The sequence below is a fragment of the Giraffa tippelskirchi genome, chromosome 8, assembly GCF_054371585.1.
Source record: "Giraffa tippelskirchi isolate mGirTip1 chromosome 8, T2T-mGirTip1v1.2.pri, whole genome shotgun sequence".
NCBI classification, from domain to species: Eukaryota; Metazoa; Chordata; class Mammalia; order Artiodactyla; family Giraffidae; genus Giraffa; species Giraffa tippelskirchi.
The window spans coordinates 25,132,273-25,159,008 of NC_137282.1; the positions used below are offsets into that span (position 1 = coordinate 25,132,273).

At 39.9% G+C, this 26,736-nt stretch overlaps 2 long non-coding RNA genes across 13 annotated transcripts in view; one reads left to right on the forward strand and one right to left on the reverse strand.

Moving 5' to 3' along the window:
* Window positions 1-26,736, forward strand: part of LOC145518087 (uncharacterized) — an 854,536-nt gene that overhangs the window by 134,478 nt on the left and 693,322 nt on the right. Inside the window, exon 3 of one of the 12 annotated variants that reach the window (XR_014062601.1) lies at window positions 24,336-25,408. The exons of 10 other annotated variants lie outside the window; for them this stretch is intronic. This is a non-coding gene — a long non-coding RNA (uncharacterized LOC145518087). Of the gene's footprint in view, window positions 1-45; window positions 619-24,335; window positions 25,409-26,736 lie in introns of those variants that run through there. One more of the 12 variants, XR_014062604.1, reaches the window with a different exon arrangement.
* LOC145518088 (uncharacterized) lies at window positions 576-7,158 on the reverse strand. Its single transcript, XR_014062605.1, has 2 exons — window positions 4,100-7,158; window positions 576-871 (listed from the first exon to the last, which is right to left on the reverse strand). It is a non-coding gene; the product is annotated as an uncharacterized LOC145518088 (long non-coding RNA).

Genomic DNA, 26,736 nt, shown 5'->3' on the forward strand with positions numbered 1-26,736 from the left:
CTAGAACTAACACTAAAAAGAAAAAAAATGTTCTTTTCATCATAGGGTAGTGGAATGCAAAAGTAGGAAGTCAAGAGATACCTGGAGTAACAGGCATGTTTGGCCTTGGAGAGCAAAATAAAGCAAGGCAAAGGCTAACAGAATTTTGGCAAGAAAACGCACTGATCATAGCAACACCCTCTTCCAACAACACAAGAGATGACTCTACACATGGACATCACCAGCTGGTCAATACCCAAATCAGATTGATTTTATTTGCAGCCAAAGATGGAGAAACACTACACAGTCAGCAAAAACAAGACCAGGAGCTGACTATGGTTCAGATTATGAACTGCTTATTGCAAAATTCAGACTTAAATTGAAGAAAACAGGGAAAACCACTAGACCATTCTGATATGATCTAAATCAAATCCCTTACGATTATACAGTGGAAGTGACAAATAGATTCAAGGGATTAGACCTAATAGAGTGCCTGAAGAACTATGGATGGAGGTTCATCACATTGTATGGGAGGCAGAGAGCAAGACCATCCCCAAGAAAAAGAAATGCAAAAAAACAAAATGGCTGTCTGAGAAGGCCTTACAAATAGCTGAGAAAAGAAGAGAAGTGAAAGGCAAAGGAGAAAAGGAAAGATACACCCATTTGAATGCAGAGTTCCAAAGAATAGCAAGGAGAGATAAGAAAGCCTTCTTAAGTGATCAATGTAAAGAAAGAGGAAAACAATAGAATGGGAAAGACTAGAGATCTCTTCAAGAAAATTGGAGATACCAAGGGAATATTTCATGCAAAGATAGGCACAATAAACAGAAACGGTATGGAGCTAACAGAATCAGAAGATATTAAGAAGAGGTGGCAGGAATACACAGAAGAACTATACAAGAAAAAAAAAGATCTTCCTGACGCAGATAACCACAATGGTGTGATCACTCACCTGGAGTCAGACATCCTGGAATGTGAAGTCAAGTGGGCTGTAGTAAGCATCACTACAAACAAAGCTAGTGGAGGCGATGAAATTCCAGTTGAGCTATTTCAAATCCTACAAGATGGTGCTGTGAAAATGCTGCACTCACTATGTCTGCAAATTTGGAAAACTCAGCAGTGACCACAGGACTGGAAAAGGTCAGTTTTCATTCCAATCCCAAAGAAAAGCAATGCCAAAGAATGTTCAAACTACTGCACAGTTTCACTCATCTCACATGCTAGTAAAGTAATGCTCAAAATTCTCCAAGCTAAGCTTCAATACTGCATGAATGGAGAACTTCCAGATATTCAAGCTAGATTTAGGAAAGTCAAAAGAACCAGAGATCAAATTGCCAACATCCACTGGATGATGGAAAAAGCAAGAGAATTCCAGAATAATGTCTACTTCTGCTTCATTGACTACGTTAAAACTTTGACTGTGTGGATCACAACAAACTGTGGAAAATTCTTCAAGAGATGAGAATACCAGATCATCTTACCTGCCTCCTGAGAAACCTGTATGCAGGTTAAGAAGCAACAGTTAGAACTGCACATGGGAAAACAGACTGATTCAAAACTGGGAAAGGAGTACATCAAGGCTGTATATTGTCACCCTGCTTATTTAATTTATATGCAGGGTACAACATGCGAAATGCTGGGATGGATGAAACACAAACTGGAATCAAGATTGCCATGAGAAGTATTAATGACCTCAGATATGCAGATGACACCACCCTTATGGCAGAAAGCAAAGAGGAAATAAAGAGCCTCTTGATGAAAGTGAAAGAGGAGAGTGAAAAAGCTGGCTTGAAACTCAACATTCAGAAAACTAAGATCATGGCATCCGGTCCCATCACTTCATGGCAAATAGATGGGGAAACAATGGAAACAGTGACAGACTTTATTTTTTTTGGCTCCAAAATCACTGTGGATGGTGACTGCAGCCGTGAAATTAAAAGACACTTGCTCCTTGAAAGAAAAGCAATGACTAACCTATACAGCATATTAAAAAGCAGAGACATTAGTTACAACAAAGGTCCGTTTAGTCAAAGCTATGATTTTTCCAGTAGTCATGTATGGATGGGTGAGATGGGCCATAGAGAAAGCTGAGTGCTGAAGAATTGATACTTTTGAACTGTGGTGGTGGAGAAGATTCTAGAGAATTTCTTGGACTGCAAGGAGATCAAAGTAGTTAATCCTAAAGGAAATCAGTCCTGAATATTCATCAGAAGGACTGATGCTAAAGCTGAAGCTCCAATACTTTGGCCACTTTATGGGAAGAACTGACTGACTGGAAAAGACCCTGAAGCTGGGAAACATTGAACGCAGGGGGAGAAGGGGACGGCATAGGATGAGATGGTTGGATGGCATCACCTACTAGATGGATATGAGTTTGAGCAAGCTCAGGAAGTTGGTGATGGACAAGAAGGCTGGTGTGCTGCAGTCCATGGAGTCACAAAGTCAGACATCAACTGAGCGACTGAACTGAACTGAACTGATAGTTGATTTACAATGGTGTGTTAGTTTCAGGCATACAGAAAAGTGATTCATTTATACATATACATTTATCTGTTCTTTTTTGAATTCTGTTCCCATTTAGGTCATCACATAACATGGAGCAGAGTTCCCTGTGCTATACAGTATGTCCTTGTTGGTTATCCATTTTAAATATAGCAGTGTGTACATGTCTTTCCCAAACTCCTTAACTATCCTTCCCCTCACCCCCCTGCCCCAGGTAACCATAATTTGTCTTGATTTTGTCCTCTTTGCCTTGCACACCTAAATTAACCACTGAGCCTTGTCAATCCATCCACTCCCCTCTTTACCCACTTCCACTCCCCAAGCCCCCACTATCAACATTTCTTGCCTCGTTCTCCAACAATCTGTAAATGGTTATCCTGCCTTCACAACCATGTCTCCCTCTATCAATTCATTCATATAACATACGAATGTGAGGATTTCCAGGCCATTTGTGTTTGGGCCTTGTACATCTATCTAACCCTGTGTTCCCTTATCAAAGCATTTCTCATGATATATTAGGACACATGTTTGTAATTCTCCCTGTGAACTCCCTGAGGGAGGGTAAGTATGCTTGCCTTGACAGCATTGTAAACAAACATTGTAGATGGCAGGTATGCCATAAATGAAGGGAAAGAAAGAACAAAGCAACTAGCGTGGATCTTGACACAGAGTAACTCTTCTCTTCATACTCTTATTTTCCCCATCTTCCTTACCTTTTTTTTTTAAAAAAAATTATTTATTTATTTATTGGTTGCACTGGGTCTTAGTTGCAGCACTTGGGATTTTCAATCACTGGGGCATGTGAACTCTTACTTGTGATATGTGGATCTCGTTCCCTGACCAGGGATTGAAGTAGGCCCCCACTCCCCTCTGCACCGGGAGCGTGGAGTCTTAGACGCTGGACTATCAGGGAAGTATTCCCCATCCTCCTTTTCATTCCTTCTTTTTCTCTCCTACTTATAGTCATTGGTTTTAATTTGTATCATTGTTTTAACTATGATTAATATCATAATTATTATCATCATCAGTCATCACCTAATATCTCTTCTAGCAACAGCTAGAACCTGGATGAAGGCCCAGCAGAAAAGGTTGCCCGGACTCTGGGGAAATCTACTCAGGGGACTTTCGAGGAGAAGGAAGGCACTCAGGACCCTCCTTAGTCACTCATTTGAAGGCCTCTTATGAAGATGAGAGGGGTTCCCTGGTGGCTCAGACGGTAAGGAATCTGCCTGCAAAGAAGGAGACCCGGGTTTGATCCCTGGGACGGATTCCAGGGATTCCCAGACAGGGAATGGCAACCACTCCGGTATTCTTGCCTGGAGAATTTTATGAAAAGAAGAGCCTGGCAGGCTACACAGTCAGTGAGATTGCAAAGAGTTGGACATGACTGAGCAACTGATACTTATGGAAGAGAGTAGCAGGTGCACATCTCACATTGATCTACCTGGAGCATCAGTCTGACTGCTTTCAGTGGAAACAGATGTGTTAACTCCATCTCCAGTGGCCTAACTGCTGCTGCTGCTGCTGCTAAGTCGCGTCAGTCGTGTCCGACTCTGTGCGACCCCATAGACGGCAGCCCTCCAGGCTCCTCCGTCCCTGGGATTCTCCAGGCAAGAACACTGGAGCGGGTTGCCATTTCCTCCTCCAGTGCATGAAAGTGAAAAGTGAAAGTGAAGTCGCTCAGTCACGTCTGACTCTTCGCGACCCCATGGGCTGCAGCCTACCAGGCTCCTCCATCCATGGGGTTTCCCAGGAAAGAGTACTGGAGTGGGGTGCCATTGCCTTCTCCAGTGGCCTAACTACTGGGCTCCATCTCATTTGTCCACAAAGTTGGAGGGTTTTGAATGAATTAAATGAACTTAACTCTCTACTCCTTGTACTTCGGTCCTCAATTTTTCTCTTTCAATATCTTCTTGCTCTCTCTGTCCATAGGGACCTAGTATTCTCCTGCCTAGAAATCTTTAAATCTACACTCATTATATAGAGATTAAGTGAAGAAACTTGTTGAAAGGCAACTTGTTGAAATTCACATACAACTAGTTATTTGCAGAACAGGGACTAGAATTTGGGTTTTCTGAATTCTGGAGTTTTTCCTACCATAACAACTTGCCCAATGTGAATTCAATTCACTGACTGAAAAACGGAAATGAATTCAGAATGGAGCAATGGAGATTGTGTATGAGTGTGTGTGTGTGTGTGTGTGTGTTTGGTTTGCTGTGTGTTTTGGAGGTGAGCAAGTGTTTTTTTTTGCTCATTCACTTCTTCCTGCCCTCTGCCACCATTTTTACTCCTTCATGCTCTCCCCTTCTGTTTTCATCTTATTTTCACCATTCAGTTGTCCCATTCTCTGCCTGTCTTTGTCTGTCCCCATAAATTCCCTTTTTCTAATGCTCTCTGCATTCCTTCCCAAATCCTGATCCCTTTCGTCTTTTGCCTTCTATTTCTCCTTCTCCTTTCTCTGCAGTTCTGAAGGTTCAATAGTTCCCTAAAAAATATGAAATGTTAGAGCTTTAAGGGACATTAAAGATGTATAATTTTGATTAATTTATACCATATCCAGTTTTATAAGGACTATTTGATATCCAATGAGCCTTTGGAAAGTCTTAAATTTTTTTTCTAAATTGGTAATATTACATTTTTTCAGCAAAACTAAGTCAAGCACTTGAAGACCAATTTCTCCCTTGGGAACTTTATATCCTCTCACAAAAGGGTGTGTATGCCTATCTTTGCCAATATGGAAGCTGTATGAAATGAACTCTTTGAAAGTTGTAAATAAAGAGAAAGCTCTATAGTATGTATCTATATCCAGTCTTAGGGGGCAGTGGTCGGTGTAGGAGGGCAAGATTTTGAACACAGATTAAGCAGACTGTTGTTAAATTGAGGAATAGTGATAGTGGGACTAAGTTGAGAAGAATTGGTAAAGGCAAGAAAACTGGATGAAAGAAATTTGGAACCTTGGTTGACAAATGGGCAGAGATGAGGGCTGGAAGAACTGTGAAGCAGGCTGTGCTGCTGAGGTCTGAGGTCAGCTCTGAGTCAGGGGTTTTCTCTGTTGGCATACTGTCCCATTACCATGGGCACCTCCTATCTTTCTCCACCTCTGCTCTGAAGTGGAGCCTCCTAAAGGGTCAGGCTTATAAATGAAGCACTTGAAAATTAACAGAAAACGCCCTTATTTATAGCAGATCGCTTATTGTCTATGATGGATGATCATACCTCCTAGGAAATGGATGTTTCAGGGCCTCATATTTTCCTTTAATAATCCATCCATCCTGTTCATCCAGGCCTTTTTTTTTTTTTTGCCTTGCCACATGTGTGGTTTGTAAGATCTTAGTTCCTGGAAAAGGGATGGCACCCTGTGCCCACAGCAGTGAATGCATGGAGCCCTAACCACTGGACCACCAGGGAATTCTCCATCCAGGTCTTGATGTTGTCTTTTAGTGACCTAACTTCTTCTGGGGTCCGACACTTTCTGGGAGGACAGTGACAGGAAGTTCTTACTTCTCCCTCTACCTAAGTTTCCTCTTAGCAGGAGATTAACGTAGGGGCTTAGTGAAACATCAGAGCATCTGAATTAGCTGAAAGATGATTGTGGTTAAACATCGTAGACCAGCCTCCTACATCTCCCAGTCTAGACACTCTGGACTGCAAGTTCTTTGGTTTCTATTTAAATAGTATAGAGATTAAGATCACAGATTAGGTGGGGTGGAAGGTGGCGGGGAGGTTCAAGAGCGGGGGGGACATATGTATACCTATGGCTGATTCATGTTGATATATGACAGAAACCATCACAATATTGTAAAGTAATTATCCTCCAATTAAAAATAATATAAAATTTAGAAAAGTCGCAGATTAGGGATCCAGATTGCCTCAGTGCTTCTTGTGTGACCCTGGACACATTATTTTACCTGTTTCTTAGTTTTCACAACTTTAAAATGAGGATAATCATAGTAAAAGTAAGGGCATGTTCAGTTCAGTTCAGTCGCTCAGTTGTGTCCAACTCTCTGCGACAACATGGACTGCAGCACATCAGGCCTCCCTTTTCATTACCAACTCCCGGAGTTTACTCAAACTCATGTCTATTGAGTTGGTGATGCCATCCAACCATCTCATCCTCTGTCTTTCCCTTCTCCCACACTGAAGGCAGAAGGGCATGTTAGTATCAGCTATTATATTTGTTGTGGTTATGGCCAGGGGTGTGTCCAGATTGGCATAGGAGAAGAAGTCTTTGTGGAATAAGACTAAACTTGAGCCTGCTGGGAAAATAATGCTTTTAGATCTGTGTGATAGATGATGTCTGAGCACCCATTTCCTTCTACTTCACCTATCTGTACTATAGAGGCTGCAAAGCCTAAAGCTACATCTTTCTCAGACGTCTTTCTGCTGAAGGTTCTGGATGGAAATTGGCCTTACCAATTAGATTCTCTCAAGTTAAGACTTGGAAGGCAGAAATGAGAAGGAGGTAGTGAATTCTCTAAATGAGCAGCTCTAAAGTATTAGAGGCAAAAGAGGAACTGTTTAGATTGGGCCTGTGTTCTTGTCTTCTTATTTGCACAAATGTCAATTCAGATCTCGAGGGATGGGGAAAGAGATTCTGGAGGAGCAGCTAAATGAATTGATGTCCACGGTTGAAAATCTGGCTGAGGCAGAAAAAAAAAAAAAAAGAAAAAAGAAAATCTGGCTGAGGATGAAAACCCCAGATGAGCTTTGAAAGGCGGCTCCCACTGTGGGGTTCCCATGTCACAGAACGAGGTGGGCACGGCTGTTCTGACTCCTTGAGGGCCTGAGTAAGATGATCCGCGCCACCTCTGCGGAGGGGTCTTTCCCCTCAGTGTATGTCACTAGTAGCTTGGACAAGTTAAGCAATTAGCGTATTTCTTTAAATCCTCAAAAATGTAGGCTCAGTGGAAGTGCTTGCGTAAAATAAGGCCCCTAAAATGTTCACTGTTAACCACTTGTCCAAGAGGAGAGAGAGGCTGAAGGTAGAGAACCTTGGTGTGAAACGGTGCTGTGCACCTCCTTGTTGGAGGGTTAATGAGTATCTACGAGTGAGGGTGAAGATCAGATACCTAACAGGTTTAGTCACACACTCTGGGCCTGGGTAAGGGGTTGCCAGGAACCAGCTTAGCTGGGAGTTTGGACAGTCTGGACAGATTTGTAAAAACCCATAGCTTCAGGCTTATTCACTCAGCCAGAGGGCTTCAGTGAGCTGAGGGCAGCCAGCAGAAGGAACTGTCAGGGTAAACAGTGAAAGCGGACTCTGGACAGTGGGCCAAGGCAGCTCCAAGCCAGGTTTCTGCTCTCTGTGGCTTGACTTTCCTGTTTTGAGCCAATTTCTTTCTTCCTTTCTTCTTTTTTTAAACTCAATCTCCTCCTTTTTTTTTTTTTTCTCCCCCTTTCTATTTTCCTTACTCCTTCTCTTTCTGCCTTCTATTTTTCAAATTTTTAAAAATAAAGTTACACATGGTTTGAAGAGTCAAATCATTGCATTTGGTCTGTTATGAAAAATAATCTGCCCTCCCTCTTCTCCCCTTACCTCTGTCCCAGAGGCAACAGTTTCAAACTTTAACTGTCCTCCCCCTTTTGGTTCTGCCACTGTATAAAAATAGCATAATTTTATTACTATTCCCATATTTTCAATTTTAGGTATTATTTATGGGAGTTAACCCACTCCAGTGTTCTTGCTTGGAGAATCCCAGGGACGAGGGAGCCTGGTGGGCTGCCGTCTATTGGGTGGCACAGAGTCGGATACAACTGAAGCGACTTAGCAGCAGCAGCAGTATGGGAGTTAAGGGTTTTTTTCCTTCTTTCCTTCTCTCCTCTCCACCTCCTCACACGCATCCTTCCCATTAGGTTTTAGTTTTGGTTAGATCCATAATCACTGTTTCATGATTGTGGCTATGTAATTACCATCCACTGCTGAGCCTGTGGCAAATCGTAATTGCTTTTCTTTTATGGCTTTTTGTCTTTTCTGGATTAATAACTGCTTTTCCATGTGGTTACTTCTGCATGTTTTTTTATTACTCATACAACCCCAGGCTCCCCCACTGTTTGTCTAAATCCCCTCTGTAAAAGTTCTGATTCAGTGGATGAACCTAGAGCCTGTTATACAGAGTGAAGTAAATCGGAAAGAGATGAACAAATATTGTATATTAACACATATATATGGAATCTAGAAAAATGGTACTGGTGAACTTATCTGCAGGACAGGAATAGAGACACAGGCCTAGAAAACATGGACATAGGGAGGAAGGAGAGGGTGGGACTAATTGAGAGAGTAGCATTGAAGTAGATGGCTAGTGGGAAGTGCTGTGTAGCAGGGGAGCTTAGCTTGGTGCTCTGTGATGACCTAGAGGGTGGGGTGGGGCGGCGGGAGGGACGCTCGTGAGGGAGGGAGTAAATGTATACATAACGCTGGTTTATGTTGTTCTACAGCAGAAACTAACCCAATATTGTAAACAATTATACTCCAATTAAAAAATATATATATGTAAAAGTTCTCCTGTGTTAAGTGTTTTGAGTCTCCCATCATCTAAGTAATCTTTTCCAGAATCTTCAGAGCTGATCCCATCTGACCCATACCCCACAGTCAGCTGTGTGATCCCTGGCGCTCCCTTTACTATTATTGTGGGAGTTTCGTTGGCCACTTTGCTTCTCTGTTTCCTGTATCTTAGTTTTCCTTTTAGTTCAGATTCCTTCTTCTTTTTTTTTTTTTTTTTGGTGATGCACATCCTCCAGGATCTTACAGATAAAGGATGTTGGAAACATCATTGTGTCAGGATTCAGATGGCAAACTGAAGTTAAAAACTTCAAGGAATATTTAATAACGGGAATGTTTACAAAGGTGTAGGAGGCTGCAGTATGCTGGGGCCAGTAAGAGCAAGGCTTTTTCCCCCCAGTAAGTAAGCCTGCAGGGCAAGGGGAGGAAGCAGTTATTGGAACCTGGGGACAGAAAAGACATTTGAGGGATGCCATCAGCCCACATTGATCCTGTTTCTCTTTTCCCTCTTTCTTTGACTCCTATTAGTCAGCCAGAGGTCGTCCTGGAGGGACACTGTCTTCTTCTTTACTTTGTATCTTTTAGACGCTGAAGGAGTTCAGAGCATGCAACATCAACACGTGCTGCTTTGTTATACTCATTATTTTAAGTTGAAGACACTTGAAAAACAACAATGCAGGGAGAGGCTTTCTCTGAAAAGTCTTTATCTGCTGAAAGACCAGTCCCCCAAAAGGAACTCTGTGGTCACAGATCCCCTCCAGGAGTTTCATTAGCCAAGAAAGATGGACTTGTCACCAGAGAGGAGGCTATAAATGAAACCATCCTCAGACCCACGTTGTCACAAACTATTGCGCCTTCCATCTTATTATAATTATTATTATTTTTGAATATAATTGCTTTACAACATTCTGTTAGTTTCCACTTTAGAGCAAAGTGGATCAGCTCTGTGTTTACATATATGCCCTCCTTCGTGAGCCTCCCTCCCACCGCCCCATCCCACCCTCTAGGTCCTCAAGGAGCACCGAGCTGAGCTCCTGGTGCTATACCACACTCCCTCTAGGCATCTATTCTGCACATGAAAAGTGTGTATATGTCAGTGATGCTCTCTCAATTCATTCTCCTCCCCCTTTCCCACTATGTCCCCACATCTGTCTGTATCAGCATCTCTAGTCCTTGCCTTCATCAGTGAACCTCCTGTCTATTCTTCTAGGGCCCATTCAGCCTCCTAAAAATCATGTTCTCTCCCCTAAGAGATCTACATCTCCCCTCCCCTTGCCTTATTAAGATGGTATTTAAGCCTGAATTCCAAGCCACCTCAGGGAGTTACTCCTTTTCCTCTAGATAGCTTTCACATATACATGAGGTATGCATGTTAATAAACTTCTGTTTGTTTTTCTTTTGTTAATCTGTTTTTGTTTTTTTTTTTTAGTTGCAGGGTTTTCAGCCAAACACCCAGAAGGGTAGAAGGAAAATTATTTTTCCTCCCCTACACTATCCTACTGGTGGTATACTGAACATGTACGCTTACGTTTGGGATCTGGACATCTATCTGTTTTCAAATAAGCTTCTCAACATTCCTCTGCCCTCACTCCATGTCCAGAGTTATGTGGTTCCCTAAACCTTGAGGGATCTTGGCGTGTCAGTCAAGTTGGTTATTGGCTTTCCTTACTGCTGGTTGAGGAGCTGTCTTTTTTTGGTCTGCCAATAAATTACCACATGTCTTTCTGCTTTCCAGCTGTGGTTTTGTTTTTATTTTTTTCCTTCTCCCCTTCTCCCCATCCTGGTAGGTCTAGGCTCTGAAAAGCTTTTTTTCATGATATTTTAGTGGAATTTTGTGAGGGAGTGAAATTAGATGTGTGAGATTCTTAGTCTCCTTTCTAAGGCAGTTTTCCAGCCCTGAGATTAGGGAGTGACTTTCCCCACTCAGAAAGGCTGCTTTCTTTTCTGGAGGATGTGAGGTTTACCCAGGGATTGGCTGCCTGTGGGCTAGTGAAGGGCTTCCCAGGTTGCTCAGTGGTAGAGAATCTGCCTGTCAGTGCAAGAGACACAGGAGACACCGGTTCGATCCCTGGTGGGGAAGATTCTCTGGAGGAGGAAACGGCAACCCACTATGGTATTCTCCCGGGAAAATCCTATGGACAGAGGAGTCTGATGGGCTACAGTCCACGGGGTTGCAAAGAGTTGGATATGACTGAGCACACACACAGGCTAGTGAAGATTCAGGCCTTTGTTCAGGCTGTATTCTCTGAGGCTCAGTGTACCTTCTAGCGACAAGACAAAGGACCTGACCATCCATGCTTGCCTTGAACCTTGGCACCATCTTCTCTTTTGTTCAATATTATACCTTCCATTTTTGTGACCACATGCAACCCCAGTCCCTCCCCTGTCTCAGATAACCCGAGTTGAGTGCACGCCTTCCTGAGGGAACCAGAAATCATTTTCTTTTTTAAACTTTTTATTTTATACTGGAGTATAGCTGTTTAACAGTATTGTGATAGTTTTAGATGGACAGCAAAGGGACTCAAGCATACATATATATGTATCCATTCTCTCCCAAATTCCTCTCCCAGCCAAGTTGCCATATAACATTGAGCAGAGTTCCCTGTAATATACGAGTGAGCTAAGTTGCTTCAGTTGTGTCCAACTCTTTGTGACCCTATTGACTGTAGCCCACCAGGCTCTTCTGTCCATGGGATTCTGCAGGCAAGCATACTGCAGTGGGTTGCCATGCCCACCTCCAGGGGATCTTCCTGACCCAGGGAATGAACCCACGTCTCTCATGTCTCCTGAGTTTGCAGGTGCGTTCTTTACCATTAGCACTACCTGAGATAGGTTCTTGTTGGTTATTTATTTTAAATATAGTATATACATCACAATCCCAAACCCCCTAAATATCCCATCCTTTCCCCAGCAACCATAAGTTTGTTCTCTAAGAACCAGAGCTCATTTTCTGAAGGGCCTCACTGGGGCTAGAGCTCCCAGAACTTTTCCTTTGCCTCTATCATATTTCTCATTCTTTTACTGCCCTTTCACGTTATGGCTTAGCTATTTTGCTGGGTGTATTTAAGAGACTAATAATGGCTTAATGCATTATACCTTAAAACCCTTTTGCTTTCAAGCAATAACTCTCTCATGCTTATAGCTCAAGGAGTGCTAAAGGTGGACTATTCAGGCATTATTTTTGACTGAGAGGTTTTCCTCCAGTGTCTGTTTATGTAAAGCCACCCCAGGGGTGACATCTTTGTGACTTTGTTCCCATTTGGGAGCTAAACTAGCTAAGTTTATTGGGAGTAAAGCAAGGTAAACCTTAGGAGTACAGAGTTTTTATGACCAAAAGAGAAGGTGCTGTCTTGAAATTTGTTTCTACAGTGTTTCTATGTACTGATATTCCAATCTTGCAGCAATTGACTGGATTTCATGGAATTTGAAGTCCATTGAAAGACAATCTGTTGGAGTCATTTCATGAACTCAAAGCATTCCGAGAAAAAGTGTTTGCTCAGCTATGGTGATTGAGAAATTGAAGGCAGCTAGAGTGAAATGTCATGCTTGGTTATCTGCTGCTCTGATGCCAGATCAGAGTAAAAGCTGAACTTGGTTTTTGAAAGCCACCATGGAAAGTGGAAACATTGATTCTGGATTGCTGAGTGGTGGGGTATTATTTGTGTATCCAGAAATAGAAGCACTCTTGCCTCAGTGGGCTGAGGTGACAGCATCAATCCTTATTATTGCAGTACAGCCCAATTGCCTTCTTTTTTTAATTTTGAACGAGTAAATATTTAAATAGGTAATACAGAAATGTTATTGCCAGTTTTCCTCCACAGGCCATGCCTGGTTGGTGAAAAGAGAGAGTCAGGCAGAATTCACAGGTGGAGAAAAAAATATTGTAGAAATGACATGTAATCCTTTTAAAGCAAGGGCATCGGAATTCTCGCCGCAATTGGCCAAACTGAGCAAACTTTTCTATGAAAAGGCATTTTAAGGGAAAAAAATTATGAATTTTCTTAAGCCCTGTGATTAGAGTATAATGCGTATTTATGGTCCCCCCAGGTGATACACAATAAAAATGGTTAAAACCTTTAGTTCTTTTAGTAGTTCACAGTTTTATTGCCAACGTTATTTTGTAGATTTTATGCTTAAAGCAAGGTCAGTGTATTGCACTGTATAAATTATTCTAAGTAATTGCTCAGTTATTTTATAGCTTAGTCACAGGATTTTTTCATTATTAAACGTAGCCTTTCTTTTAAAGTTAGGATGGGAAGGGCAATATAAATCACAGGGCAGCTTGCCATTGGGGGTTTCAGTTTTACCTGTGATAAGGGTTTAATAACAATCTGGCCCAGACACCAGTTCCCTCTCAATTACCTTTCCACATGGGCATTAGTTCACACTGTTTATTAAAAACTCCCCTTGTAGTTTTAAATGGAGTGTTTCAGATTAATAGCCCCCATGGAGTTTAACTTCATTGCACTTCATTAAAGCTAGATTGCACAAAAGGTTACTTCAATTAAATCCAGAACTCGACCTTAAATCTGTATAGATTTTTTTTCAGAAAATGTGATAAAATTGTCCTGCCAATCCTTTGAGATTAACAAGGCAACATCCCTTTTAGTTACCCAAGTGCAAAACTCATGAGCCTGTTCTGAATTTTCCCGTAGCTATATATTTGGAGCTTTACAAAATTAGAAGCCAATCCATGAAAACAGCCTGGGGTTATAAGTGGATGAAGTTACTGAAGACCAGACCCACCATGTGAGACTAGAGAGTGTGTGAAACATTTTGTTACAATTTGAGTGGATGCAGTAAGTTGAGTACTTTAGAAAAAAAATTTTTGTTTCCCATATAATCAAAATATTTTTCTAAATAGCTTGGTTTGTGTGTTCCAGCAGAGAAGGTGATACAAAATTTTCACTCTTTCTAAGACTTTTTCTCCATTGGCTGCAACAATCTGTAAAGCATAGCTTGTGGCAGTTCCTAACTGTTGTTTCCTCTGAAAATTCATGATAATTGGAAGCATTAATTACTTATCCTACCCTGTGAGAGTATGGCCTCATTATCTTCAGGCAATGTGTGAATAGATGCTCATTAATATCATAACTCCATAACTCAATTTTTTTTTTTTTCTTATCGTGAGTTTCAAATGACTCAGTGAAACCACCCCAGATTCATTTTCTCCTCCTTTCAGGTAGGTGAGATGTCAAAATTGTGCCTTCTTATAGCCCATATTTGTATCTTGCTTATAATTTTAAGAGCTCTTATACTTTCGTGGTTTTTTTAGTGCTTTTGATTTTTATTCTTAAAAAAAAGTCCAGTTGAAAATGTCTAAGTGTTTAAAGAACTGATACTATCATTGTTTGTCTTTGAATATCTTCCCATATCCGAGTTTGTTTGTTTTTTTATTTTTGTTGTTCTGCTTTCCTGCTGGTATTTTTGCTTTTTACTGGGATTTTATCTGCTTTTTATGCTTGAAAGTGGCACTTAGTAAAGGATGCAAAATAATCTAAGTATTTATTCCAATATCTCGTATTTATACCTGACAACATTCACTACATGTTTGCATGCAGAGTCAGTACTCAGCAAAGAGAGAAGAGTATTGGGTGCCTTTTGTGAGTTTTCCCAGGAGGGTATCACGCAGGCGAACTTAGGGTTTGGCTCTCAAGCTGGTAGGCTCAGAGATTAGATTTTGTCAACAAATCATCCACAGTGAGGGTGGAACTTGCAGAAGCCAAACTCATGAGACTAATTTAAAATTCACTTTTCCGAAGTGAACTACAGTGATCACATCAACAAGAATGCTCATTTGAACATCATCCTGTAGACAGACCTGCTTTAGAAATCTAAATATTTCTAGATGGTCATTTGCCAACAAAGAGGCTAAGAAAGTTCTAAGTTTGGTATTTTTATCTCTGCCAGGCAGGGGATCTTGCTAATGTAACCATTATACTAAAATCCTTCAGCTAAGGTTCTCTGTTTGAGACTGTCCTCAATGTCTACATCTCTGACTTTTTGTTTGCTGCTTTTGACAATCCATTTTACTATTGCCACAGTCAATTGTTAAGTTCTTTAATGTGATGAATCAGATTATTATTTATTTATTTATTAAATTTTTATTGTAGTATAGTTGATTTACAGTGTGGTGTTAGTTTCTGCTGTACAGCAAAGTGAATCAGTAATACATATACATATATCCACTCTTATTTAGATTCTTTTCCCATATAGGTCATTACAGAGTATTGAGTAGAGTTCCTGGGCTATACAACCAACATTCTACTCTCCATTTTTATGAGTTTGGCTTTGTTAGATTCCATATATAAGTGATATAATATCCTTAGAAAGTGATCTTAATTTTCTTGTTTCCAAGTACTTGAAATAACATTTTATTACTTTACTATCAACAACTAACATTTAACTCTCATAATAGCTGTGTCAGGAATACACAGCAGATGAGTATCATCCCAGTAGATAAGGAAACTGAGGCTTTAAAAAATTTATCTAAATTCACACAGAGTAGTTGGGCAAACCAGCATTGAAAGTGATACATTCTTACTACAGGCCCTCCCAATGGAAGACTGTTTCTTTCTATCGACTAGAATACCTATCAAAGTGCTGGGATCACTGCAGGTGCTTACTACATATTCATACAAAAATAAATGAGAATCCATCTATGAAAACAAAATGAGACAAATTATTAGTACCTTGAGGCAACATTAATTGTGGAAGTCTAGGCTTCTTGCTCCTCACTTAACTCTGTCAAGCTACTAAACTAATTTCAGTTTTATGATTTGGAAAATGAGCATCATAATTCTTCTTGATGTAAATTAGTCAGGGTGTGACTGGACCATGAAGATTCAAGACAGGTTATTGGAATGGCCATGAGTCATAGACATATGGATGAAAGTTTAGGAAGATATTAAGCAGAAAGTTTAGGATTATAACCAAGGCTTTCTAGGTCATAAAGTTATAATGGAGGTCAGAACCCTGGATAGATCCCTGGTCTACAGCAATTGTAACTGTGAGAAAACTCTTCCAGATTCAGTTCAGTTCAGTTCAGTCGCTCAGTCATGTCTGACTCTTTGAGACCCCATTGACTATAGCACGCCAGGCCTCCCTGTTCATCACCAACTCCTAGAGCTTACCCAAACTCATGCCCATCAAGTCGGTGACACCATCCAACCATCTCATCTTGTCGTCCCCTTCTCCTCCTGCTCTCAATCTCTCCCAGCATAAGGGTCTTTTCTAATGAGTCAGTTCTTTGCATCAGGTGGCCAAAGTATTGGAGCTTCAGCTTCAGCATCAGTCCTTCCCATGAACATTCAGGGTTTCCTTTAGGATTGACTCTTCCAGATTAGCACCTTTTATTTACATTTTGCTTTCCTGGGTGACCTCTCCCCAGGTAAAATTCTCTGGCTTGAATGTTGAAGGTTTCTAAGTTTGGAGAGAGATTTTTATTAATGAGGTGTGTGTATGCATTCTCAGGCACTTCAGTCCTATCCAACTCTATGTGACCCTATGGGGTGTAGCCCCACTAGACTCCTCTGTCCATGGGATTCTCCAGGCAAGAATACTGGAATGGGTCACCATGCCCTTCTTCAGAATATCTTCCCAACCCAAATTGATTTGGGTCTTTTGCATCTCCTGTATTGGCAGTTGGGTTCTTTACCACTAGTGCCACCTAGGAAGCCCATTAATGAGGTGCTCAAGTTGCAAACATCAGAAATGAACTCTGGCTGATTTAAGTAAAAATTTATTAGAAGTAATGTTCATTAGAAATATTTTAGAAGAATCAGTGACAAGTCTGGAGAACCATACTCAGAAAATAGGGAGGAACCAAATGAAACTAGGCAGCTGAAAACATAGCCATTAGACCTGCTGCTAATGAACAGTTACTGCCCTGCTGCTGCTGGGCCCTTAACTCCTCTGTCACGGTGAGAGAATATCTACCATCTTGAGAGCTTTGCATCACTTTCTCAAGATCCTAAACCTGAGCAGAAGCTCTGCTTGTTCAGGCTCAGGTTGTTCAGGCTTGGGTCATGTGTCTCTGCCCTGCTTTCTGGGAGCAAAAATGTCACGTATCTGCTTTTTCTTTGGCTTCTGTAAAGGGAAGTGTTCCAAATTGAAAATGTGGGGAACTTTTATTTTATTATTTTATCTTAATGAATCTTTTCTCTGAATTTCAGGATTCCCACTTTTGGAAGAGCTGGGTGAGCTTTTGGACTGGCTTTGGCTTTGGCTCTCAGTCTCTTCCCACCCAGCCATCAGGCCATAAATGTTGTAGCTGAAGCTCATTGAGTATGGCTAATACCCAATGGTTACAACTTGATTTTAGTGTTCTGCTTACCTTTCCAGGTTTCTGATTTGACTTAGATTTTTAATTCTTAGTATTTCTTACTTTCCTGCCAACTCACCAATATATTCTTAAAAGCTTTACAAATACTGTTTCTACTACTTATCTTTATTTCCAGTGTGCTTAAAGTGTTAAAACTATAGTTAAAGGGTTAGTTGCTCAATGGTGTCTGACTCTTTGTGACCCCAGGGACTGTAGCTCACTAGGCTCCTTTGTCCATGGGATTTTCCAGGGACGATTACTGAAGTGGGTTGCCATATCCTTCTCTAGGGGATCTTCCCAACCCAGGGATCAAACCCCGGTCTCCTGCATTGCAGGCAGATTCTTTACCACTGAGCCATCAGGGGAGTCCCAATACCTGTAATCAAACATGCAGAAATAGGAGTTAGGACTAGTTCTTTGAAATTACCCCGTTAAAAAGAACAAAAGTATGCATATGGAAATAGTGAAGAAAGTGATTCTTGGAGGTGAGAGAAGGAGGAGTGAATGCATTTGAAGAAACAAGCTCAGATGATAAATCAAAAGGACTAAAGAACTATCAATCAATACTCCGTAGACAGAACCAAATATAAACATCATGACGTACTTTACTTGGATTGTTTATTGTGTCTTGCTATTTCTTCAATTTAAGGACTTCCTTAAAGAATAATATCCCAAGAACACACAGACTGGTGAAACAAAAAAGCCATGTGGTCAAATCTGAATTTAATAACCATGTCAAACCCATAGTATATATTGGAGTTTAGCACCAGGATCAGATTCTGGTTGAATTTTGAGCATATATTTGGACTTTGCAGCTCAAGAAAATCCCCACAGGTAGATCTGCATGCTGAAGTCAAGATGGGAGTCCTGAGTCCTAGTCCTCCTAACTAGGAGAAGGGAAGAAATTGTTTCTATTTTTATGATTGGTAGTATTAAATTTGGTTACTTCTGATGAAGTTAAAAAATGTTTAGCTAATGGAGTCTATTGATGAGGGAAAACATTATTCAGCATGTTAGTCAAGTTGTTCTGAGCTTGCCAGAATGATTTCAGAGGAACCCTTGACTCACTTCCCATCTCAGTAGATCTCTTGGTGATTGTGTCAATGAGATGTACTCCCTAAGGTAAACGTGAACTAGCCACACAAACTCCCCTGCCTCTGTTTCTCTTATGGGGAATTTTAGAACCTTGTTAGAAGACTATTTAAAATATTTATAAAACTTTTAGGTATTGTGTTTAATACATTGATAGTAATTGATGCAGTGCATTGATACTAACGTTGGATTGATTTTTCATAATTCTGCCATTTAAATGATCAGCTTGAGCAGTATGGAAAATATAGAATTAAATTGCACTGTTGAAACAGCCTAAGGTCAAATAAATACCTTTTCCTTTGTAATATGTGCAATGATGTTTCATTTAACCAGCAATAAAGGAACTAGGTATTTCATATAAATGACTTTTTCAGGTAATTGAAGGTTACCCCTTAAAGAACTGTAACTTCTAAAAATTTTAACTTGTTTGAATGGAAAGCATTAAAAAGTACATTGTCCACCTCCTGAATTTGGAAATAAAAGCACAGAAAAGTACAGAGACTAATCAAATCCATACTTCCTTCACACAAATTTCCTTTCTTTATAAATAGAGGATATTGAGTGTAATTTAATATTTACAAAATGACCCTGTTATTATTATAAACATTATTATTATACCATGCTGTGTGATAAAATATCACTCGTGTTTGTGGAGTACGTGGATAGTTCAAAATTTTATTGAAGTGCTTGCAGAAAATATGAAAAATATAAAGAAAAAACCCAAAATGTCTACAAGCTCACTGGGCAGAGGTAATCATTGTTAACATTTGGGCATTATTACTATAGCTTAATAAAATTTAAGTGTTACTCTCTCTACAATTTTCTAATCCTTTTCTAACTTTTTAATATATTATGAATGTCTTCTTATAGCCTTATGTATTCTTGATGATTTATTTGCTAATGGCTACGTGATACCCCATTGTGTTGTGGCACCATTATTTTCTTAACCAGTCTCCCACTGTGGTGGTCATTTATACTTTCCCAGTGTTTAGCTGTTGTAAGCGTGCTTCAGTGAACACCTTTGTACATAAATCTTGGTGGACATCTTAATTAACATATTCAGCAAGTGTTTATGGAGCATTTATAATGTATTGGGAAATATTCTAGGTGTTTGGGATACAAAGTGAGAAATCCTTGTCCTTGTAGGACTTAAATTCCAATAGGTGGAGACTGACAATAAACATAAATAAGCAAATCATATAGTATTAGAAAGTGATAAGTGCTATGAAGTTTAACAGCATTCCCTTAGGATAAATTCTCAGAAGGCTCCTGACACATATTATAAAGTGTCTTCCAGAGCGGTTGTACTGATTCGTGTTTCTACCAAAATTTTTGAATGTCTCTTTTCCTGCCCTTGAAAACAGGTGTTTCTAAAGAAAAAAAAAAAATCTATTTTGTTAAATGAAATGTATCTTATGTTTAAATTTGCATTTTCTGGGTGCTAGTGATTTTTGAACACATTTTAATATGTTTATTGATTATGTGTATAATCATCTTCTGTAAAACTCTTTCATGTCTTTTGAATAGTGCAGAGTTTGGGTGGCTCAGTTTTCTAGAGCTCTGTAACAAAGTACCATTAGCTTGGCGCCTTAGAACAACAGAAATATTGGGTTGGCCAAAAAGTGTTTTTCCATAATATATTATAGAAAAATGTGAATGAAAATTTGGCCAACTCAATGTATTGTGTCATAGTTCTAGGGGCTAAAAATCCAAAATCAAGGTGCTGGCAGGGCCGTACTTCCTCTGAGGGTGAATCAGTCCTCTCCTCTTCTAACTTCTGGTGATTTCCTGGCAATCTCCAGTGTTCCTTGGCTTCTGGGTGCATCCCTCCAACTCCCTATTGTCACATGATGTTCTCTTTTGTGTGCATGCCTCTTTCACTTTGTCCAAATTTTTTATTTCTATAAGGACACAGTCATATTGGAATAGGGCCTGCCCTAATGCCATCCTCGGAGAGGGAAATGGCAACCCACTCCAGTATTCTTGCCTAGAGAATCCTGTGGACGGGGGAGCCTGGTGGGCTGCCGTCTACGGGGTCGCACAGAGTGAGACACAACTGAAGTGATTTAGCAGCAGCAGCAGCAGCAGCAATGCCATCCTATCAACCTTATTTTAATCTGAACATCTGTAAAGGTCCATTTCCAAATAATGTCACACTCACAGGTACTGAGAAGTTAGGACCTCAGCATATTTTAGGGAGACACAGTCCAACTGATAACAGTGCCTAAATCCCATTCTTTATTCCTTTTACCTCCTGGAGGAAGAAATGGCAACCCACTCCAGGATTCTTGCCTGGAAAATCCCATAGGCACAGGAGCCTGGTGGGCTACAGTCCGTGGCTTCACAAAGAGTCAGACATAACTGAGCGACTGAGCACACACACCTCCAGGCCTTAGAACAATCAATGACAAATGGGAAGGAAGATTTACTTCCTTAATTTGTGTATGCAGTCTATGATTCTCTGAGACCAAAATGGAGTAAATTTAATCCTCTAGTTTTGGTCAATTCAAGCTCCAGCCCATCTGCATAGATAGGTCTGAGTTTATAGTGCCCACTTACAATTTATCTGCTCAGATTCATTGGCATAGTCAAGGAAGATGGTTGAACTGCGTCACACACCCATTCATGGGGAGAGGGCAGGGGAAGAGAGAAAGACTAACAGAAGCAGGCTCTGAGTTCTGCCTAGAGGGACTTTCTGTGAGGGGACAGAGAGAAGAGGACTGTCCACAGTGTCCTGCAGGATATAACAAGTAACTGCTACATCTGAACCTAGATGCTGAATGAAAGCAACTTAACTGTCTGGTTCTTGCTTCTGAGATTTTGACACGCCCTTTTAAACTCTCTTGGCAAGCATCAGATAAAGAGGTAAAGGCAGAGATGGAATTGTTTTCTCTGACACCTTCTGTCTGCTCTCCTTGAGTAGGAGTTGCAATAGAAGCTCCCTCTTCCATGGAAATGTAAAGAGAAGGGATAAGACTAGTTTTTATAGCTCTTCTGTCCCCTACTTGCAGTTCTTGTGCTTTCTATTCTATTGTCAGGCTATTTGCCATCACTTATTTCTGACAATGTCTGCTTCCGGAAATCTATTTTTTGTTCTCTTGTGCAGAAGCCAAATCATCAAACTTGATAATTATACTCTTGGTAATGCCTGAAGGCAGTGCTGTGACTTAGTGTAAAAGTTTTTCAGAGCTCTTTTTCAGTAACTGAATTTTTGTCTACTTTTGAGTTTTTGACTGGTTTTAGGATGGGGTGAGATTCCTGGAGAGCCTACCGCTAAGTAAAGTAGAAGTTTTTTCATATAAAGTGAATATTATATAGCAATAACCTTAACTAATGAAGCAGCATGTAAACAGAAGACCATTTCCCTCTAGAACTAAAGGGCAGCACCTGAACAAAAACAAAAACAAGATGTAAACAAGTTACTAAGAAAACCTTTAAAATAAATGCTATCCAAACACTAAACTTTGAAATGACCCCAGGAAATCTGAGCTGCAAGAAGTCAAAGGGAAATGTGTTTTCACTTGACAAATGATGATGATAGGAACTACTGACAGTATTGGATAGAATGACCAGATTATTAGTTGAATTATCCCATCCAGGACTAAGGCTGTGAGCTGGTTTCTAAGTAGCCCCATTCCACAGTCATCTCTTAGTTCCTCCCTTGTCTGTGTTAATGTTGGTGACCTTTGAAGTAAGAATGAGCTGGTAATTCATATTTCCTGACTCAGTTTTTTATTTTTTATTTTTGTAAAAGGACTAACACTACAATAGTAATTATGTAGCTAATATATTCTGGAAAACTTGGTCTTCTATCATTTTTATATGCTTGATAAGGTAGTAAGTGCTAAAGTGATTTTATCACCTCTTTGGTTCTCCCTTCGTTTGTCTACTTTCCACAGGAATGAGATTTCAAAATAAGCAGCTAATGAGCCAAGTTCTCCATGTGTGAATCTTTTTTTGGAAGGAAGCTGTCTAAGAACTTTTTCGGGAGGATATTGTATCTGCCTGGGCAAGAGCAGGACAGCGTAGTGTAACTCCACTCTGTATGATCCTAGAATTAGAGAGTTGTGTTTGGAAGTCTAACTCTAAAATGAGAGCAGAAAGCAAGAGAGACCAACTCATCTTCTCAGGAATTCTTTCAGCCCCATGACAGCAATCCTTCAGTAATTCTTTGTTTTTTTGCCTGATACTTTGAACTTTCAGTATTCAAGAAACAATATCAGAATCAACAATCAAACAGTAGGCAGGTTGTTACAAGAGAGAACTATCACTTTTGTTAAACAAGAATCTTATTTGAGCAAAATGTTGAGAAAGACTTTGGAGGAAGGATATGCCATTCATTGAGACATCTCTTCAGTCACACAGCAGTGCAGATTCTATCTCCTTTGCTTCTCCCAAAAGATTCCTTTTTCTTCTGCTCCTGCTTTGGTTTAAGTGTCCTTAATCTCATTTCACTTAGATTACAACTAAAAGCTCCAACCAATCTTCTTGACTTCAGTCTGGTAGCCTTCATTCCATCATAGACTCAACTCCATACTTATCTTCTAAAAGATAAACCTGATTACATCATCTCCTCTTAAAAAACTTCAGTTACTTTTTTTCCCCTTTCGGAGTCAAGCCCAAATCCTAGCCAAATATCCAAGTTTCCCATGACCTGGCTCCTGCCAACACATCAGACTTCATCTTTCTTGCATATGACAGGCATTCAACGCATTTTACGTACTGGGTGACACTGATCACTACTCAGGGAGGTCTTAATGGTCAGGTGAGTCCTATGTTCTTGAGGTTGAAGTGCACTTCCAGACGATAAGGACATACTTTGTGAAGAGTAGCTCACAAACTTTTCATTCTAAGGATCCCTTTACACATGTAAACATTGTTGAGGACCCCTAAGGAGCTTTTGCTTTTGTGGCTTACATCTATGTATATTTACTCTATTAGAAATTAAACAAAAATTTAAAAAATATTTGTTAACTCATTTACTAATGACACTAAGTCCAACACATTTTAACATAAATAGCATGTTTTTTTATGACAAACATCTACATTTTACAAAAGCAAAAAAAAAAAAATCAGTGGAAAAAAGCAAAATTATGTTCATATTTTTCCAAACCTTTTAAATCCATGATTAGTGATAGATGGCAGATATATTGTTAGATCTGTTTCTGTATTCATTCTGTTGTGATAAATTGTTTCAGTTGATGTATAGGAAGAAAAGTTTCATATGGATATGTAGTTAGAAAAAGGAAGAGTATTTTAGTAACCTTTTTACATGATTTTAGTAACCTTTTTATGTTCTTCTTTGATATTTCACCAAAACTTGACAAGTGGTAGTTTCTTAAAAGTTAGTTGCAGTGTGAAATCTGAAAGCATATTAATACATTTTTACACTTCTACATAAAAATCCACCTTTCTATTTTGAATGGGTCTGTTATGCATTATGATTTTGTAATATTATGCTTTGGTCATTTTGAAAATGTTAGTTCATGACTTATGCAGTTCTTCTAAATATTGATCCATTTAAAAATTCAATATCCAAAAATTACATTCACTTTTATCATTATCAATCTCATTAGGAAAACCTCAAAGTACCAGGAAAGTTCTCAAGTTGGAAATTTATCATCATCAACGAATGCTTTCCTCGAAGTGACAGACTCACTTTGTTCATTTTTTGTGTCTGCCAAATGCCCAGGTCTGAACAACCATAGTTTATCCATCATTCTTGCTACTAAAAAATGATGTTTCCTGTAAAAAAAAAACTGACTAGTTCAGCTCATGACTCAAATCACACAAGTGATTTTCTTCAAGCAAAAACTTTAATTCGATATGTATAGCAGAAGCGCTGTCCATATATTTCTCCTTTTATCACACAGAATATTAAAATAACCCATATCCAAGGATTAAATTGATGAAATTAATAATCTATCTTGCTTCTTTAAGGAGATCCCCAAGTCTCATGGACGAGTGTTTGGAGGTGAAAAATGTGATAACTGCCTGCAGAGTTTGATGCCTCCGCCTGATTTGTGCCGTCACCCAGCAGTTTACCTGCCATCGCTACTGCACCATCAGTGTAAACGTTGACACAATGGGAAAGGCAGCTACGTCTTAGTACTATCATGAAAATAGTTTTGACCTTGCTTACCCCTGAAAGGGTTTGGGGAGTTCGTGGGTTGGTAGACCTCACCCTGAAAGGTGCTATCTTAGAGACCAGCCAGTAAGTACCTTTCCTTTCCAAGAAAGGACTTTTTTGAATCTCAAGAGAAACAAAAATTTGCATATTTGATTTAACTTTTGTAACCCTAACTCTAAAAAAGAATTTTTGATAATTATCTCTGTTGGAGTTTAGAAAAATTATGTAACAATGAATATTCAAAAGAAAAAGAGTAGCAGTAATAGTATAATTTATTGAATGCTTTTTATGCTCCAGACACTTTCATCAAATTTTACATATACTTCACTTAATACACACAACAACCTTAATAGGCAGGTACTATTTTTGTTTCCATCTACAATGAGGAATTGAAGTAGTGTGTGTGTGTGTGTGTGTGTGTGTGTGTGTGTGTTAGTCACTCAGTCGTGTCTGACTCTTTGCAACCCCATGAACTGGAGCCCACCAGGCTCCTTTGTCCATGGGATTCTCCAGGCAAGAATACTGGAGTGGGTTGCCATTTCCTTCTAGTGACATTAAATAATTTACCCAAGGTTCACATAGTTATGGGCTTCCCTGGTAGCTCAGCTGGTAAAGAATCTACCTGCAATCCAGGAGACCCTAGTTCAATTCCTTGGTTGAGAAGATCCCCTGGAGAAGGGAATGGCTACCCACTCCAGTATTCTGGCCTGGAGAATTCCATGGACTGTATAGTCCATGAGGTCACAAAGAGTCGGACACGACTGAGCGACTTTCACTTCACATAGTTATTAAGTGGCAAAGTTAAGTGTGTCAAACTCAGTTCTAACTCAAAGACTACACTGTTAATCATTACTAAAGTTTCTAATAAACTATTTTCTATCCTAACTACATAAATGAAAGTTTGGTATACTTTCAGGCATACATTTTGACTTATTATGGACACTCCTAACTGTAATTGTTCAGTGTTACTTCTTCTAGGAAGTCTTGTCCACTTGACTGGATTTAAATTTCTCATTTTGGGGCTTTTATAGTCTCAGTGATTGCATGTATTGCTGTTTTCCATTATTACTGATAGTTTTACCCCTCCCTTATTTCCACTTACTGTAAGCTCCTTTAGGTCAAACATAACTTCTTATTCTGTGTTTATAGTATATTCCAGGCTTCTCTGGTGGCTCACTTGGTAAAGAATCTGCCTGCAATGCATGAGACCCAGGTTTGATCCCTAGGTTGGGAAGGTCCCCTGGAGAAGGGCATGGAAATCCACTCCAGTATTCTTGCCTGGAGAATCCCATGGACAGAGGAGCCTTGTTGGCTACAGTCCATGGGGTCACAAAGAGTTGGACACGACTGAGTGACTAATACTTTGCTTCATAGTATATTCCAAACTAACATGAAGTGATGGGACTGAATGCCATGATCTTAGTTTTCTGAATGTTCAGTTTTAAGCCAACTTTTTCAGTCTCCTCTTTCACTTTCACCAAGAAACTCTTTAGTTCTTCTTCACTTTCTGTCATAAGGGTGGTGTCATCTGCATATCTGAGGTTATTGATATTTCTCCCGGCAATGTTGATTCCAGCTTGTGCTTCTCCAGCTTGGCATTTCACGTGATGTACTCTGCATAGAAGTTACATAAGCAGGATGACAATATACAGCCTTGACGTGCTCCTTTCCCAATTTTGAACCAGTCTGTTGTTCCATGTCCAGTTCTAACTGTTGCTTCCTGACCTGCATACAGATTTCTCAGGAGGCAGGTCAGGTAGTCTGGTATTCCCATCTGTTTAACAATTTTCCACAGTTTGTTGTGATCCACACAGTCAAAGGCGTTGGCGTAGTCAATAAAGCAAAAGTAGACGTTTTTCTGGAACTCTTCTTGCTCTTTTGATGATCCAGTGGATGTTGGAGATTTGATCTTTGGTTCCTCTACCTTTTCTAAATCCAGCTTGAATATCTGGAAGTTCATGGTTCATGTACTGTTGAAGCCTAGCTTGAAGGATTTTGAGCATTACCTTGCTAGCATGTGAAATGAGTGTCATTGTGTGGTATTTTGAACATTCTTTGACATTATTCATCTTTGGGATTGGAATGAAAAGTGGCCTTTTCCAGTTCTGTGCCCACTGCTGAGTTTTTCAAATTTGCTGGCATATTTAGTGCAGGACTTTCACATCATCATCTTTTAGGATTCAAAATAGCTCAGCTACTAGCTTTGTTCAT